This window comes from Lissotriton vulgaris, chromosome 2_1 (assembly GCF_964263255.1).
Source record: "Lissotriton vulgaris chromosome 2_1, aLisVul1.2, whole genome shotgun sequence".
Classification (NCBI taxonomy): domain Eukaryota; kingdom Metazoa; phylum Chordata; class Amphibia; order Caudata; family Salamandridae; genus Lissotriton; species Lissotriton vulgaris.
The window spans coordinates 1,217,759,313-1,217,772,703 of NC_141687.1; positions in this window are offsets into that span (position 1 = coordinate 1,217,759,313).

A 13,391-nucleotide genomic window follows, 5' to 3' on the forward strand; every position below is an offset into this window, starting at 1 on the left:
TAGATTTTCAAACATTTTGCGCTGGGTTAGCATCACAAAGGGACACTAACCATAACAAAATGTTATTTTTGGAGTGTACTTTCAGCGCATAACTTGTTTTGTGCTGGAAAGTACCTTAAAAGTAGGTAGGTAGTACTAGTTAGGGCCATGTTTCTAAGGGAAAAGCGTTTTTTGACTTGCATAATCTACGGTGCCGTTTGATGAATCATCACAAAATGTTTCACAAATAGTTTCATAGTGATTCGTGTTGTGAAAGGAAAGTTTTGGTGTGATAAGTCAAGCGGAGTAGAGAAAATGGGGGTGGTAAAAAAAGTAAGATTTCCCATATTAATTCCCATAGGAACTTTGAGCATCACTACAGCTCGAACTGCTGGATGGAATTGTGAGAAGTTGGCCTGATATATGATGTTCACTAATTCTAGTGATCACCTTGTATCAGTCCAAACAACCCTTATGGTGATTGGTTGTAAGTCAACCTTATAGACCAGCTATCCTAGTAGCGTCGACAAAAGCAGTCTTTAGGCTAAACTCTGAATGGCATGTGAAGCCAGCTGTTTTACCACATATAACCCCTTGAATACCAAGTGAAAGGACACCACACAGGTTGTTATCAAAATAAACAGATATTTATTAACTAACATACACCTCTGAGCTCTTTATGAGATCAGAGGGCTAAGCACATGACAATACTCAAAAGGAAATACGAGTTTGCACAATATTTACAAGTGCGCCTTAGGGGCACGACAAACCATATACTCAAAACAATGGAATGCGAGGAAGGAAAGTACTGTAAGGAGATTCAGAGACTGGAGGATCGCTGGGACTACGCTACAAACTAGGTAAGTAAGGAGCAGGAGGCCCACGGGACTCACGTGCCGAGTGGAAACTCTCACGCGGGATGCGTACCAATGTCTATGGATCGTACAGTTTAGAAAGTTACGGATTCCGGACGAACCTGGCTGGATGGAGGGAAAACAGCAGTGGTCCTGGACACTAGGATAGTGTACACAGACTTCAGCACCTAGAAGCTTTAGTTACCTAACCCACAGGCTGCGGGTGCATAGGGCTGAAGTTGCGTCGGGTTTGCTGCGTTGATCCCGGTGATGCCTGAAACAAGGAGTTGCTGGCAGGCAGCCAGATGGAGGAGTCTGGTGGTTCCAAGGATGGAACTTAGAAGAAGGAGTCCTGAAAGGGAAGGGGACAGAGTCTCGGTCACTAGCCAGTGACGGTGCTGGAACCAGGAGGGAACCAGATGCTGTCGCCGCACACAGGGGAAGGAAGGGTCGCTTCTCTCTGTAGCTGCGCGGACCAGGAGCTGCTCTTTGTGACCAGGCTGGAGGCACGAGCTGTCCCACGTAGTCTGCTGCTGTCGGCGGTGTCGGATCGTCGATCTGGACAACAGGCCTTGGCTAATGCAAGCCACACGGTGGAACAAAGATGGCGTCTGGTGCGGACCAAGAGGGTCCAGGGTGCTTCTCGTTCACAGGGAAGCAAGGGCCAGTCTGGGGGACCAGAACAGCGGTGTTAGATTCTTTGGGTCGTCGTCTCAGAGGTCACGAGCCAGCCAGCAAGTGACCAGACAACAGGACAAGCAGCAACCAGGCAAAAGGGCCTCACGCAGATTTCGTGGATGCTGGGGGGCTGGTCTTTGGTGCAGGAGCTGCGTCGGTGTGGGGCTTCTCGGACCCCAATGCACTCACTCGAGGATCCCTCGGCGGTTGTGCTGGAAGCGCTGTGCAGGTTTCACAAGATGGCCGTCTCCACGTTGCTCGTCGCACCCACGGGTCCCAGCTGTGCGGTGGATGTGGGTAGGGGTCAGAGAGGTCTAGAGGTCTGTGTCTTGTCGAGCTGGGTCGTTATATCCCGGGCTGGAAGGACTCTGCAGCAAACCGCACAGGAGCTTGATGGTGCCTGCGAAGCAGGATGTTCTCTCCCTGACCATAGGGGAGATTCTTCAGTCTTCTGGAATCAGGAGGTCGAAGGTCAAGAGTTCTTTGTGGAAGTTGTCAAGATTAATCCGATTTGGAATGGGACCAGCTCCTACCTTTATTCAGCTAAAGGGGGCTGCACTACGACTAGGTCCCTCTTCTGGGTGGGACCAGGAAGGGGGGTGGTTACACCCCCTTTCCTTTGTCCGGTCCTGCGCCAGCTCTGGGGCTGGGGTGCCCCAGGAACTGGTTTGGACCGGCATATGCACAGGGAGCTCAGGAGCCCCCACGAACCCCTTCCCCTCGGCACATCTTCCACAGATCTGCAGCCGCCATCGCACCGGAGCTACGACGCACCATCAACACCCCCCTCAAAACCAGCACTTTCCCGGATGACTGGAAGCACGCAGAAGTCAAGCCCCTCCTCAAGAAGCCCTCAGCAACCCAACTGACCTCAAGAACTACCGACCCGTCTCTCTCCTCCCCTTCATAGCCAAAGTCACTGAAAAGACTGTCAACCTCCAATTAATGAAATTCATAGAAGAGAGCTCCATCCTTGACTCCTCCCAATCCGGATTCCTCAGCAACAAAAGCCCTGAGACTGCCTACTTGCCACCACAGATGACATCCACACACTCTTTGACCAAGGACACACCATGGCCCTGATCTTGCTCGACCTCTCCGTGGCCTTCGACACCGTCTCCCACCGCACTCTCACCACCAGACTCCACAACGCCGGCATACAGGGAACCACCCTCAACTGGCTCGACTAGCTCCACTCCTTCCTCACCAGCAGAACCCAAAAAACCAGACTTCCTCCCTTTCTCTCCGAACCCACAGCAATCGGCTGCGGAGTACCTCAAAAATTATCGCTCAGCCCCACTGCATTGCGCCCTCATTGCCATCATCAGACAGCATGGACTCAACATTGTACCATACGCCGACGACACCCAGATCATCCTCTCCCTCACCAAGGACCCCCTCACCACCAGACTCAGCTTCCGGGAAGGAATGAAGGACTTTGCAACCTGGATGAGCCGCAGCTGCCTGAAGCTCAACTCCGAGAAGGCAGAAGTCCTCGTCCTCGGACCCTCCCCCTCTGCATGGGACAACAGATGGTGGCCCATCACCCTCGGCAGCCCTCCGTCTTCCACGACCATGCCCGGAACCTCGGCATCATACTCGACTCCTCCTTCTCCATGACCCAACAGGTCAAAGCCGTCACCTCCACTTGCTTCAACAGCCTCTGCATCCTTTCGAAGACCTTTAAATGGATCCCCCGGAATCAAGAAAGGCGGTCACCCACGCTCTCATAACCAGCAGACTGGACTACGGAAACGTCCTCTACACCGGGATCAACAAATCTCCGCCCGCAAGTTCCAGACTGTACAGAACACTGCAGCCAGACCTGTCATTGGCGTCCACGACACAAACACATCACTCCACACCTGCGAGACCTCCACTGGCTCCCCATCAAGATACTTACCCATGCCTACAAATGCCTCCACAACATCAGTCCCCAATAGCTCAACAAAAGAATCACTTTCTATGTACCAAAGAGAAACCTCTGATCCGCTGACCTCATCCTTGCTGAAACCCTCTGTATCCACAGAGCCAGAACAGGTGAAAGAGCCTTCTGCTACATCGCAGCAAAGACCAGGAACGAGCTCCCCATCAACATCAGATGTGCACCCACTCTGCACATGTTCAGGAAGACCCTCAAGACCTGGTTCTTCAATTGACCGGAGATGCTCCTCCCTCCCCCAGTACCTTGAGACCCTCACAGGTGAGGAGTGTGCTTCACAATTCCCTGATTGATTGAATGAACCCCTACTGTTATCCCAAATAAGTCCCCCACAGCAGGACTTCTCAGATCTTGTCGGAGGCCCTGCCCTCTTTCTCAACCACTCTGCAAATGCATCTCCTGGCGAACTACTGGTTGGGGAATAAAGTCCCCTTGGCTTCTGAGGGTTGTTGGGGGCCAAGAACCCCTATTGTTGCCACAAGTAAGTCCCCCGCAGTGGGATTGCTCAGACCTCATCAGAGGCCCTGCCCTCTTTCTTGACCACTCTGTAAATACGTCTCCTGGCACACTACACTTTCGGGATGCTGCATAATGCAGCACAAATTGCTTTGTTGCAATACTCTGCCCTTGGTAGGCTTTCCATGGGCAATGCAGTGGGTGTTCCTGCCCAAATCTAATGGATTTGTATGCGTTCCCAGATTTACAAAAACTTTGAAACCTGGCATTGTGCCAAAATCTTACTCTTTCCCAGGGGAGATGTAACAAGGAGAAATTACTTTATTACTCCTTTTTGCTTCCTCTTTTTATGTGTACAACATTCTGCAGCACACAGAGATAGAGAAATATGTCTTCTGGGATTGTTTTTTTTGCAGGAAGGTCTCCCTTCCTGCACAAAAACAACCCTATCTACAACACAAAGGAACCCTTGCACAATGATGCAAGGATGCCTGCATTGGCACTGGGCTTACTATATCGCGCCAGCACAGGGGCAAAGGCAGAAATGTTCCGTATTCCCCTAAGTACAGCACATTCCTGCCCTCTCCACTTTGTGCAGCGCTGCGCAGCTCAGCAAGATGACTCGCTGTGCCATAGTTTCATAAATATGCCCCCTAGTGCTTCTGGCTGAAAAATGCAGATGTAAGTAGCCCACATGGCATTAAACCAGATGGCCTCTATGTTTCCTTTTTTTCCATTGAGGGCATAATATCTGATGTCTATTGGTTATAAAAATTATTTTTAAAGTTTTGGTTTATTGATAATAATAGACTACCAGGAGATGTATTTATCCTGACTGTTATGGTCTAGGTATTGTACTTTTCTTTCTTTGTATGCTTTGGTATATAGATCCTCTTAGCTGGCTATTATAGAAAACCAGAGTGCAGCTTAAAATACTAATGCTATATCCTGGGAATGAGACCAGCTAGAAAAATAAGTAAACCACTATTTTTAATAGTTATCTTACATCCAATTCAATACTGGTCAGATTTTTAATGCATTTTGAGGAAAAGTAACTTTTCAGCTGTCTGAGTGGTCCTAAGGCTAATCCGAATTAACCTCTTCAATCAATTTCATCTTTATTGTAGCCCCCTCAATTCTTTTATTAGGTAGAATCAATTGTTTTCAAAGCAGATGCACAAAGGGTTCTTCATCTTCATTTAAACCTTTCAGGACCATTATTTCAATACTTAAGATTCCAGTATATTGCCTTGTCTTTTATTTTGTTTTTTACTGTATTGATTCCCAGGACACAGATGGCTGGAGAGTCCTAGTTGATGGCCTTTACCCTAAGACGGATAGTAGGTATGAGTAGGCCTGGGTGAAGTTTGCAGAGTTCCGCTTGTAGTACCCACAATGCCTGATTTTATTATTACATTTTAATCTATCATGGGGTGAGAACAAGTGACTCCGGGTCTTGGTGTGCCTACCCTGCCTCCTTGTGACGTTTTACTTAATCAGTTCAAGACTTCAGAGCCCAGGTGTGATTGAACACTTCGGACAACTTTAAAAGTCAGGGGCCTGAGCCCAGTAATGGCCACTGCAATATTTTGCTGATATGTTTGTAGCTGGTCAGTCAGATAGCTAGAAACTACAATACCGTCCTGTGTAGCATTCTTTATCAAGTAAAAATTGTTGTGATTCCCATTCATACATATCACTTGACCACAATATTGCCTCCTTTGTCTGAGGGTTTAAATGTAATTCCTGGAAATTTTTATTAGACCATTTTTAATTATTCTGAAATATTTATGGTGTCTATAGTTTATACTTGATTAACTTCCATTATTTAACACAGATTTGCTCAACTTTTTCAAATCTGTACTCACTAGCTTGTGGTATATTTCTATGGAATCTGGTGGAAAGTGAGGCATGAATTTCAACTCAGATCTAAAATCCGCATCAGCTCAATTGTCCAACATTTATTCCTAAAGTTGGGATATCAAGAGCTTCTATTCCTGCCTCATTCCTACCATCACCATCACATGCTCCAGTCCACATCATTAATATGCATAATGTTTTGTGAAGTTTCACAACTTTCTTAACATTATCAGTCTAAGTTTTCAGATAAATGTGTATGCATCTATAAGTGTCTGAGAGTAACTAAAACTCGTTTCAGTACAGAAAGATAAATCTAGAGAAAAAAGTGTTGTTTTGCTACTGTTCATGTACTTTCACTCAAATGTATTACTGTTTGTTCCTCTTTTTCGTTCAAATTACACAGACAAAGTTCTAGCGTGTCTGTGCTCTGGTCCTCAATGACATATGCATTCCTCTTGACACCTCTTTTGTTCGTTCTGTGTCTCTACCTGTTTCTTTTTTCTGTCCATCGTTTTGGTCTTCCTTTTTCTGTTTGTTGGATGGTTGCTTGTTCAAGCTAATTATTTTGAATTTATTTTAAAAGATTTTTTCTCCACTTCATCTAATGCATTAATGAGTTCTTGGATGTGCTTCAGCTACAAACTGGCAATCTGAGCTGCAGTCAGTTGTCGCATTTGTCTCTTGTCTTTGTCTGGTCGTTCTGTTCTTTTTTTATGTCAAGCTGTTGTGAAAAGTTTAAACTCTGCCCATTTCGTGGTCTTTTTTTTGTCTCCCAAAAAGTTTCTCTCCTTTCTTTAATTTGAATTCATCTCCATTTTTAGTCAGCCTAATCTTGATACTAATTTATTAACATGTTTCTGATTTGAATGTTTGAAAACATACTTTTTTAAATGTTCAATTTCCTTTAGACGTTCTACCATTATGTACGACAATTGTAATCAAAGTATTTAGCATATTTGCAGGTGCCTCTGAGTTATCCTTTCCAAGTTCGATTAATATGTTTGGGTATGGATTGTTGTGGCTTGGAGTTATCAGTCCTGGGTATACTGTCCACATCTAAAGATTTCGTTCGAGATCTGCTTTTCCCACCATTTAGACATTTGCTGCATTGACAATTTCTCCCATGGGTTCAATGTTTGATTAGGGATTCTATTGCCTTTAGCTTTAGTTATATTCCCAATATTGTGTTGCAATTCGTAAGATGAATGATCCTCGGAAAGCAAAGATTTTGCTGCTTCTTCTCTTCTCATACGTCCGCCATAGTCTCCTGTTATATGCCTTGTGCTGGCATCTCCCCTGCCGACACATTTTATTGGCATAAATATTCAATCCACACTCAGCAGACCACAGCCAAAGTAAATGTTATCATTTTATAAGCCATTAAGATAGACACCGGTCCCCGAGGAGCTTGTTGGGGAGCTCGCACTCTCTGCTCTGTTTCTCCATCACCCTCATAAACAGCCGGAGGTGCTCTCAACCTGTAATCCAGCGTCTGAGTGCTGCAGGGCTCGCACGCTCGCTGTAAAAAGAAAATACAATTTTCCAAAATGTTACCTGCTCTCATATTACTTACGGAGTCTATAGGTAATGTTTGATATACTGACATTATTTTTCACAGATGTTGTCAACTTTTTCAAACCTGTAGTCAGTCACTAGACTGATAAATGTCTATTTCTTCCTTCTCCATGTCTCACTTGATGAAAACCAGCAAATGATTAATAACATTCTCGACAATACTTATGGTTTTATAATAGTGACACTGATACAATAAATGTTTTTTGTTTTTCTCCATAAGTCTTAACATTTTGGAATAATTATACAAATCCTGTGATTGGAGGTGAGCACTTTAAAATGGTGCTTACTCAAAGTGGCTACCATTTGCGAGCCATGCCAGTGGTTCCGCTGATAAGTGCAGAGCCGTTGTTGGTGAACAGGGGAATTTAGGAGTGCTACTCTGTTTATTACGAGTTAAACTCGTGAGCGCAGATTTTGGAACCAAGATGGGGCAGGAATATGTTTTTGCTGTCCTTGGTGCTGAACTCAGCCATCGCCCGATCAAGGCACTTGAGGCTTCTGTCCATTGTTCTGAACCCATTCTTTCTCTATTTTGGGAGTCATTGTAGCTATCCATTGTGCTCAACACATCCCCTGTTTGCACTCTCGGCTGGCAGCACTTGAGAGTGGTGAGGCGTACAAATGGGTGGTGAGTGGGTGACGGAACGAGTGATTAAACAAAGAAAATAAATATGGACTTACCTAACGAATGTCCCCCTCACTCCGTCCGTTTTCTTCCTCTCTGCTCTACCTTCAGCGCAGAGGGAGTTTGCAGGAAGGGCACGGGGCCACAAGAAAGGAGCGGCAGTGCTGCAAGGAAACTAATGTTAGAACATCCCAGCAGCACACCACAGCACACGGGAAGGGTGGCACCGCAGCAGGAAATGAGGCTCTGCCTGCCTCGATAGGACTGACTGACTTTACTCTGCTCTTGAGGCTTTTGGGAAGCACTGGCCTGCCAACTTGTGCCAGCAACATATTTCAACTTGGCTCCACAACCATGAAAGATTGCTTTAGATACATCCCTGTTCCGTTTCACTCCGGGACAGTGACAGTGGGGGCGTTGCAGTGTAGGACACCCCACAGCAACCCTGTTAGATTTGGGGGTCTCTAGTTGGCAGAGGTAGGTACCTTTGACCAAATAGGGACCCTTGCGTCTAGTCAGGGTAAGGGGGTACACTCCTAAAATAACACCTGCTTCACCCCCTTGGTAGCTAGGCACAAGCAGGCATGCTTTTCTCAGAGGCACTGTGTATAGCATTTGTGAACACGTACAGTAACCCAGTGACAACACTAAACATGGACACCACAAAAGATGTAGTATAAAAATAAGTATTTTTATATAGACTTAACACAAGACCACAAACGACAAAAATACACAATACTGTTCTTAAAAATGGTAGAAATAGCTCAGTTCTCTTAAGATGTAAAATGCGACACTTTGAGTTCAATGTACCTTAGGATGCGTAACGCTGTACAACAAAAGTGTTGCAGGGAAGGTGATGCGTCGGTTCCCTACACGCAAGAATGGTGATACGTCGGGTCCCTACTGATGCATAGGGGATGCGTTGGTTCTTCCCTGCGAGGGGAGGTGATGCATCGGTTTCCTACTGCGCTTCCGTGACGATGGGACCAGCAGCGCCGTGATGCAATGAAGATATGGTGCAATGAACAAAAATGGCGCCTTCTCTTGGATAAGACACGATGTGTGCACGCCCTACAGCCGTGCGGCGACTTAATGATTCTTCTGAGCTGCAACAGGCCCTGCGATACACTTCCCGGTGATGCGGTGGCATCTGATGCGACGTGGATCCTCTTCTCCGGCAATGCGAGGTGCTTCGGCGATGATGTGACAGCTGCAGCGGTGACATCATGCCTCTCCGTTGAAGTTGCGGCGTCTGATGCAACATCGATCCTCTTCTCTGGCGATGCGACGATAGCGGCTGCGGCGGCGAAACGCTTCTTCTTCGTGAGTCACTCTTCCAGCTCCTTGCAACACGCAGTCCCTCAGAAAGCCCAGCACAACAGCAGGTACTTCCAAAGAACTCTTGGGGAGATGGTGGTTGGAGTCTGTTGTCCCTGAGATTTCAGCAGGAAGCACGCTCTATCTCAAGCCCTTGGAGAAATTTCACAAGTTCAATAAAATTAGCACAAAGTCCTTTCTCCTCTCTTTGGCAGTTAGGCAACCACTGCAGGCCAATCCCTCACGCTTAAGGATAGTCTCTCCTCAGTCTCTCTGATTACTCTACTCAGCAAAGGTTTCTTCTTGTTTGCCAAAAGTTATCTAATTCTCTGGGATCTGGGTCCACTCTTTTATACAAGTTTCTCTTTGTTCTCTGAAGGCAGAGCGGCCTTTGCCTAGTCCAAACCAGTTCTCGACAGTCCTATAGCACTCTGTTTACATGACTCCTTCTTTCCTTTCACAGGGCAGAGCAGAGATATTCAGACGCACCACAGGTGGTGGAGCCAGCATTGTGGAGTGAAGGCAGAGCACTATTCAGTTCCCAGGTGAAACTCCTCCCACCCATCTAGATGCAGATCTCTCTGTTCAGCACTGGGCTGACTCACCCTGTCTCCTGGAGTCCCCCAGCCCCTGTCACTCAAACTCCAGAAAAGGAATACACAACCTAGCAGAGGCAGGTTTGGATAGGTAGACAAGCAAATACCTACTTTCTAAAAGTGGTATTTTCACACACAGAATGTTAAAACTAACTTCACTAAAAGATGTATTTTATCATTCTGAGTTCAGGCATACTAAACTGGAAATTCTACCTAGTACCCTGAGTCAGTTAGGATTATAAGATGTAATAATCAAACTGCCCATTCTGGCCTATGGGGAATAGGTAGCCTTGCAATAGTGAAAAACAAAAATGGCTGTAATTCACTATTAGGACATGCCACACACATCAGGGCTTGTCCTACCTTATACTTACAATGAACCCTGCCCTCTGACCTACCATAGGGGTGTCTGATATGAAGAAAAGGGAAGGTTTAGGGACGGGCAGGTGGGTGCACTTGCCCTGTCAGCATGGCAGTACCAGACTGCACACAGGATCTGCAATGACAGGCATCATTTTACCATAGGGAGAGCATATGCACTTTAGCACTGATGAGCAGTGATAAAGTGCCCAGAGTCATAAAACCAACAAAAACAGGTCAGACAAAATTCAGGAGGAAGGCAACATGTTCAGGGATGACCCTGCAAAAAGGGCCAAGTCCATCACAACCCCCTTCCAGCCAAAATTCAGGAGATACCAATCACTACCCCAATGGGCTTCTCTGCTTTGGGCGATAGAACATTGACCCTGGCCCACAACAGCAGGGGAGAATTCCAGTTCTACACCAATCTGACCCCATTTGGATCCCTTTGTCCATACTCTCAGGGTCCACCAAGCTAACCCATGTGGAACCCCTCTCCTCACCTGTGGACACCACCTGTGCAGCACCTAACCTTAGCTTGCTCACAGGTGTGTCCCAACAGACAGACAGCAAGCCACAGTGGCCAGTGACAGTAGTCAGTGATGAGACCCAGGCCTTATGCCTCTCAGGGCTTGCAAACCTCTGTGGTGTCAGAGAGCGGGGCAGTAGCCCCATGTGCTTGGCACCCTTTGTCCACTCTACCTCCTGTCAGTTCAGGTATGACATCCTGACACTGACCCACCAGCCCCAGGCCTGTACCCGGCAGCTGGACAAGAGACTGGGGTGGGAACTCCCACACCTGGTCCTCCCCCTTGAGGCACTGTACCCTCCAACCTAGAGCGGTACCCCTTCCAGAATTGTCAAGGTGCCTGTATCAGGTGTCCTGTACAATTCCCCACCAGTTCAGGGGTTCTATCCTGCAACTGGGCTTCCTGGTCAGGGGGGACAGCCTGAACCTGGCCCTCCAACCAAGGGTCTAAACCCTCGAGCTGCACCGGGGTCAGAGGTGAGGACTCCCTCCCTCCTAACCCCCTTCCAGAGCACTGTACCCTTCCACCTGGAGTAGTACACCTATAAGACCAACTGGTCAGGACACTGTTTAAAGTTGTCCCTCCCTCCAGGTCAGACAACAACTGAAACTGGCTCTCCAGCCCAGGGTCTGTACCCGGTGGTTGAACACTTGCCCGAAGCACCAAGACTTCCTTGGGAGCAAGCATGCCCCCCCCTGAGGGTAACACATAACTCATGTGTTGTGTGATAGTCTGCCCTGCACAGATCTTCCGACCCCTGTCCATCTGACAGTGTGCGTAGATCCCCCAGGACAGAAGTGGTCTCACCATGGTCATTAACTGGTGACGCAGCCCTTCTGGCTGGCCCCTGACCCACTGGTTTTTCCACTGGGGCCTCTTTCTCGCTCTCACCCCTCAGTCTGGACTGCAGCACCCTCCACATAGGAGTGGTACTGCCAGACACCAGACCTGAGGGAGGCCAGCTTACAGACACTCCCAGTTCACCCAACACTAGGGGATCCCCCGAGACGGGCAGCCCATCAGGACAGCCTAAGTTCCCCACCTGGTGTTCCCTTAAAGAACCATCCAGGCTCTGAGACTGGGTTTCGGGCACCTTGGGACACGCAGCCCCACACTCACTCCTTCTCCACTGAGACAGGACATGAGTCCCTACACCCCTCCCACTACAGCGGGACCTTGCTAGCCTACTCTGAACCACTTCTGCCACTCTGGGTTGGAAGATACCTGTGCCACTCCCCTCAGGGTCACTCCCCAATGCCTCCCCAGACCCTCTGATATCCACCAAAAGGTCTGCCTCCAATGTGAGCTCCCTGGGGTCAGAGAACTCACTCTCCAACAGGTGTTGGCATAGCTCCAGAAAATATGGATTTACAATATGCTCTCCCATAATTGGTTTACACAGCCCCCTACAAGGGTTAACCAAACTATCCTTCACCTCTCCATCCAGTACCTTGCACACATACTCTATACCACTCTCCTGAGATTGGCAAGGCAGTATCTGACTGTCTCTGTCACTCGACCCACACTCTTCCGGGCGGTCTTCACACTCACATACCAGGACTTCAATCTTGGTGGCACCCCTCTCCCTGCACCTCTCATCCAGAGTCAGTAGAGTGTCCCTCCCACCACTAGGACTATGAACCCCTGTGCCAATTCCCCAATCCACCTCAGGGACACTGCGCACCACTGGAGCTACCTCAGATCCTAGAACCCCCTGGTGTATGTCAACCCCCTCCTTCAAGTCAGGCGCCACATCTCTGGGTGGGTGCACTACTCCCTCAGCACTAGATAACCAAATTGTGCTGCCACCATCTGAGCTGGATTCCACCTCTAACTCAGCAAAGCTCACTTCCTGAGCTACACACATTTCTTTTTTCTAGGCTGAGATACTTATGGCCTCAAGCCTCTCGAGCTTGTAAATCATGCTCCCTAATTCTCAACTCATGCTCCAACTGTATAAATCCCTGCAAAGACATTGGGGGCATATCCTGAGCCCTGCTACTCACCCAGATACCGGACGCGCCTTCCTGCCTGCCCGAGTCCTCCCGCTGCCGCGTGCACCATCTTCAGCGGCCACCGAGCGGAGGACTCGATTACCCAGCGACCCCTGCGGCAGCGCCACCAGAAGACGTCCTTGTAGGCGCCTGGAGGCGCTTAAAGCTCGGGCTCCCTCGACAGAGTGGTGTAAATCCCTGCAAAGACATTGAGGGCATATCCTGAGCCCTGCTACTCACCCAGATACCGGACACGCCTTCCTACCTGCCCGAGTCCTCCCGCTGCCGTGTGCTCCATCTCCAGCGGCCGCCGAGCAGAGGACTCGGTTACCCAGCGACCCCTGCGGCGGCGCCACCAGAAGACTTCATTGTAGGTGCCTGGAGGCGCTTAAAGCTCGGGCTCCCTCGACAGAGTGGTGTAAATCCCTGCAAAAACACTTGGGGCATATCCTGAGCCCTGCTACTCACCCAGATACCGGACGCGCCTTCCTGCCTGCCTGAGTCCTCCCGCTGCCGCGTGCACCATTTCCAGCGGACGCCGAGTGGAGGACTCGGTTACCCAGCGACCCCTGCGGCGGCGCCACCAGAAGACATCATTGTAGGCACCTGGAGGCGCTTAAAGCTT